We start from the raw sequence: 6,158 nt of genomic DNA, 5'->3' as shown, positions 1-6,158 counted from the left end.
GGTCCAAGACATCTACTTGAAGTTTCCAAGGCTGAGGAGGATCAATGACTATAATAAGCCTCTACAGGATATATGGAGACGGAATATCCAAAAAAAATTAAAAAAAATTTGCTGGCTGCACACATGATCATATATTAACATGGAACAACTTACAAAAGCATGGGTTCATTGGTCCTGGAATATGCCCATGGGGAGATACAGATCATTTGTTGATCAAAAGCTCATATGGGAGGATGATTTGGGATGGGATTATGGAGGAATTGAAGCTTCTTTTCCTTAGCACTAATCAACCCTTGTTCACATGTCTTCTTTCATAGTTCAATTGACATAGGAAGTAAAAGTCCCTCCCATTATATATCATATGTATTATATGGAGAAGTAGGAAGGCTAACATTTTTAATCATAAAACTAAGATTGTTAGAGAAGCCATTATCAAGATACTTGCAGTCAGTGTGTGATCAAGTCTAACAGAAACATGAAATGCGAATTCATTGATATTTGGAAAGAATATTGGATTAGGCATTTTGGGGGACCCAAGAATATAAGGAAATGATGATGTGGTGCATTCATAGTTACTTAGCCTCATAATTTTTCCCAATTCTCGTGGGAGGGTGGAATGAGATCAAACAACAAATTGGAGATTACAACATTATGGGGAGTCCTTACAACATTATGGGGAGTCCTTATTATAGTAAAATGTCTAAATTTAGACAAAATTCAGGGATATGGAGTTGCAAAAGGAATCATTGAATGGTTAAACCAGCATACTAATCTCAATCCCAAAATTGGATGATGAGGATTCTAAACTTCTTAAGGAATTTTAATCATATAAATTTCCAATATATATACAAAGAAAAAAATTGGACAATGGGCCTCCTACAGAAAAGAGGTATTTCAAAGGAAAAAGGTAAAAAAAAAATCTCAATCTTTAGGCAAGGTATAGTGGTACATGCAAGTAGCATCCACATTTCTTAAGAGACATTTTAACACAACATTGATTTTGAAGGGAGTTTTATATCTTTAGCTAATGAAAGTGTTTATCTATGAAAATGTAATGGTTATAAGCTAAAGTTTGATGTTAAGAAACACACCTTTTGTAGGACATTGAAATAGAAATGAATAGGCATATGAATGATAGGAGAAGTATGAAAAGATAATATAATGAACAAAATCTAAATTATGTATTATCCTTATATTTTAATACAAATATAGTGTTTTCTTCTTTCTAAAAAAAATGTAGGGTTAAAAATAAATGAAACAATAAAAAAACACGTATTAAAACATAATCCATGAGGACCGTGAAAAGTACTCCAAATATGTTACTGCATAGCCAAGTTTAGTGAAAGTGCCTCCATTGCTCCTCTCATGAAGCACTCCTCTCTTGTTAACCTCCATCACCTTAAATCTTAAGTCCATCACCCTAAATCTCATGAGTTTTTTTCGTCCTCCATTTCATTGCTTCCTAAAAAAACCCATCAACAACATAAAGACCAACTCCTAATTCTTTAACTTTACCTTTATTACTAGTGGCGAGTATTGAAAATTTTAAGACAAATTAAACTTTAAGACAAAATATTTCTTTTGTCTGAAAATTTGCCTTAAAACCCCCCTCTTTGTAGTAGTGTCTAAGGAAACACTAGAAAATTTGTCTCTAATCATAAGATGAATTGAAGTCCAAGAAATCTTGCCACCACAAGTTGTGGAATTCTTCAAAGCCTCCAACAAATTGTTGTATTCATATAAGATTAACATGAATGGTGAGCGAAATATATAGCAACCTAAATATAGGTGTGAAATAGTAGCATGCAATTTAGACTTAGGGCACATTGCAATAGTCAATTTTGAAGTTGCTAGATAATATTGTCTTAAATTGATATGTTTTTGTCTTAATTTTTAATTGTCTTAAATGATTTTTGTGTTAATTGGCCATTTCCATAAATATAAAGTTTTGTGTTACAATATCTTTATCCTAGACTATTTTGGTCTTAAATATAAAGTTTTGTCTTAAAATAATTTTGTCTTAAATTGTTTGTCTTAAAATATTTTTGTCTCAAATTGCTTTTGTCTTAAGATTGTCTTAAAATATTTTTGTCTTAAACTATTTTTGTCTTAAATATAAAGTTTTGTCTTAAAATATTTTTTTCTCAAACTCTTTTTGTCTTAAATTTAAAGTTTTGTTTTAAAATATTTTTGTGTAAACCATATTTGTATTAAATATAAAATTTTGTCTTAAATATATTTGTCTCAAACTATTTTTGTCTTAAATATTATATTTAATACAATTCAATTGATATTAAATTTTAATGTAAAATAACTGAAATAAAAAGTGACTTTTTAAGACAAAAAAATCTTTTGCCTTTAAAAAATGTTTTAAAAGTACCCTTGGTGTATTAGTGAGAATTTGTTTTTCACAATGTGATATTGGACCATGGTTGACGATGATTATAAACCAAGTGTATTTATATTAGACCCAAGGATTGGTATTATAAAGAGTATGAATAATATTATACCCTAGGAATAAGAACCCTTAAATTAATAAACGAAAGGGATCATAAACCCAAGGGAATAATATTAAACCCAAGGGATTAAAATTATAAACCCAAGGTATATAAGCCCCAACATAAATATTAATACCCGAAAGTGAATAGATTATAAACGAAAGGGAAAATTATTTAACCCAAGGAAAAAATATTAAACCCTATTGAATAATATAAAGTGAATGTATATAAATTGAATGTATAAATGAAGGGGTAAACCCTAGACTTTAACGATGGAACGATTTTGAATTTTTTTCCCGAGAGTCTTTGCAACTTGATCTAGGGTTGGCGTTAGGGTTTGACGTTGGGTACCATTGTGGGAGGCGAAGGGGGGAGTGCTGCTCCCTCTACAGTCAAGGAGTCATGGATAGAAGCAAGGATGCTAGAAAGCAGCATTTCAAGAAACCTTTGGAGAAGACAACAGAGGCAAGTAAGACGGAAATATTGGGAAGAAAGAGACCTCATGAAGAGGAATGGGATTAGTAGGAAGCTAGTAAGGAGAAGGAGAAAGGGGGTAGCAATCAAAAAACTACTTCTATAAGGACAATTAGGGTATGAAAACCCAAGTCGAACATCATTCCCCACGTCATCTTAAGCATCTGAGTGCTACAAGCGCATAGGGATCATATGGCGGAATATGGAGTTATATGAAAATTCATGGGGATATGGCCGACAGATAGTGCGATGCATGTATGAATAAGGAGACAGTAGAAACCAAAGGGGGGACTTAACCTTCATCTAGGATCTAAGGGCTTCTTCAGAGTAGTGTTCACAAGCCTAGAGGATAAAGATAAATTGTTTGAAGGAGGACCATATTTCTACGTAGGTGTAGGCCTCTACATGTGTCCATCGATGACGAAATTTGTCCCAGAACATGAAACATTCACATCAGTATCGACATGGATTAGACTATACTCCCTTCCTCTCTATTATTGGCTACTGGAATCTGTGAAAACAATAGGCAACAAACTAGGGCATTTTCTAAAGATCTCAAATGCCACTCTAAAAGGAAAACACACCTCCTTCACCCTGATATGTGTGGAAATGGACTGATGTGGAGCACTTCCGGACACGATAATTTTAGAATTATATGATGAAGAATGGGTGTAGGTGGTGGACTATGAGCACATCCCATTTAGGTGCTGCAAGTGCCATGAACATGGGAATCTATACAGAGACTACCCAACAAACAATATGGAGAGAAATGTGAAAACCACTGCGGATAAAAATCTTGAGGGTTTTTCCAAGGTTGGGGGCAAAGGGAAAGGCAGGAAACAACCACAAAAGAAGATCAATGAGGAAAGACAGCTACGACACAATAGCTTTAAGATCCTATAAGAAGAAAATGGAAATAAAGAAACAAACGAGGAAATGAGGAACATTAACACTGAGAAGGAAAGGGATGCTAGAATGGAAGATATCATAGAAAATAGCCAGTAAAAGGAGGATCTTCCAAGCATTATCGAGATAAGTAGGGACCGGCAGGAACGGAGGACCATGAACTGCAGGAGATTCTAAAAAGGGAAAATCTAGATCTAGAGAAATTTTTGGAACAAGGGATGGCCAAAGGAGTGGACTCCCTGCCAAAAGAGGAATATGATAGGGTTCAACATCTCTTCCTATGGAGATCACAAATGAAGGGCTCTCGAGTCAAAAGAAATCATTAAATCCAGGAGCATAGAGGGGTCAAAATGATGGAGGAGATACAAGCACAATCTCGAGAGAACCCAGGGAGGAAAAGAGGAAGAAAAAGACAAAATGAGTTTCTGAACAAATGTGGGAGACTCTTCATCAACTTAGGTAAGATGAAATTTCTCACCAGTTATTCCTTTACAAACATTTCTTAATGAAGCTCACAACCTAGAATATTATAGGCATAGGAAATAGGAGGAAACAAATAAATCTCAGTAATAAACTAAAAGAAGAAAAACTAGATGTGGATTTTATTCAGGGGACAAAATGTTCGATGCATAAGATTAGAGAAATTCACAATAAATGGCTAATAAAGTATGAGTATCTAGAGGTTAAAGCAAATAACTCAGCGGGGTGGTTCTTACATTCTCTAATCCCTAGCAATTTGGAATCCTAGATGCTCAAGCGTCTAGGAACTATCTTTCTTTGGTATGTCAACCTTTAGGTGATCAAAATATATACATGATCACAAATGTCTATGGACCTCAAAAGCAAGAATATAAGCTCAGGCTTCTCACCTCCCTTGAGGAACTAAGAGCAAGACACCCTAATATGCCCTGGATTGTTGCAGGAGATTTCAATATGATAAGGTCTCTTATAGAGAAAAAAGGTAGTATCAGAGACCTAGGTAGAGACTTCATGGCCTTCCAGAACTTCATAAGGAACATGGGGTTAGTGGCCACTGAAACAATCAATGGGACCTTCACCTGGAACAACAAGAGGGGAGGGGCTTCACAAGTCACCTCTAAACTCGGTCGATTTATTATCTTAGAGGACCTCTTTCTTTCAGGCCCTTCCATGTCAGCTTCTATTCTTCCCTTTAGAGGTTCAAAAAATTGGCATGTACAACTGAAAGCCACTTTTATGGGTACACCAAGAAACAAACCCTTTAGATTTGAAAATTCCTCGCTCTCTCACCTTGAATTCACCAGCAATATTGAAAAATGGTGGAGAGAGGATCTGAACATTCAAGGCACTAGAATGTTCCTACTCCAACAAAAACTTAAACATATCAAATAAAAGCTTAAAGATTAGAACAGAAAGGAATTTGGAAATATCTTCAAAGCTAAAAGCGAAGCTGAGCAGAAACTCTAGGAGATCAATCAGATTAGCATCGCAGATGGCTTTACCGAGGAGAAGAAAAAGCTAGTTGACTCTTAGCAGGAAGAATGGGAAGATCGGTGCATGCAAGAGGAAATTTTATGGAGAAATAAGTCGAGGGTGCAGTGGATTAGAGAGGGAGAAAGAAACACAAATTTCTTTCATAAATCCACCATGGATCACAGGGCCCACAACATAATCACAAAGATTAAAGCTTCTCAAGGAATAGAACTCATCTCTCACAAAGATATGGAATATTTCCTTGTTCAACACTTCCTCAGTATAGCAGAGGAGCCTCTCGTGGATAGATCTAGGTTCATCAATAATTTCACTCAGTACATCCCTGAGTTAGTTACCAAAGAGGACAACCACAATATTAAGAGGCCAGTGTCGGAAGAGGAGGTTAGTGAAGTGATTAGTGAAATGCAAAAGGGAAAAGCTCCACACCCGGATGGGTTTAATTTAGACTTCTTCAAAGCCTACTAGAAAACAGTCAAATAGGATATCCTTGAGTTGGTGGAAGACTCGAGAACATCCAAAAAGGTTTTGAAAGATTTTAATGCTTCCTTCATTGCTTTGATCCCAAAACAGGAAAAATCCATGACTCTAGATGGCTTCAAACCCATAGCTTTACGTAATGTGGTGTACAAAATTATTTCCAAGGTAATTGCCAATAGATTCAAGCCACTTTTACGAGCTCTCATCTCAGAGGAGGAATCAGGCTATGTGGAAGGAAGACAAATCCTCAATAACATCATCCATGCTCACAAGGTGGTACACTCTCTCAAAAGCAACAAACAAGCTGGTATGATCATTCAGCTCAACCTA

Source organism: Pinus tabuliformis, chromosome X (genome assembly GCF_031772625.1).
Source record: "Pinus tabuliformis cultivar Carrire ecotype Pingquan chromosome X, CPIR1, whole genome shotgun sequence".
NCBI lineage: Eukaryota > Viridiplantae > Streptophyta > Pinopsida > Pinales > Pinaceae > Pinus > Pinus tabuliformis.
Note: the sequence above shows the minus strand (reverse complement) of the source record.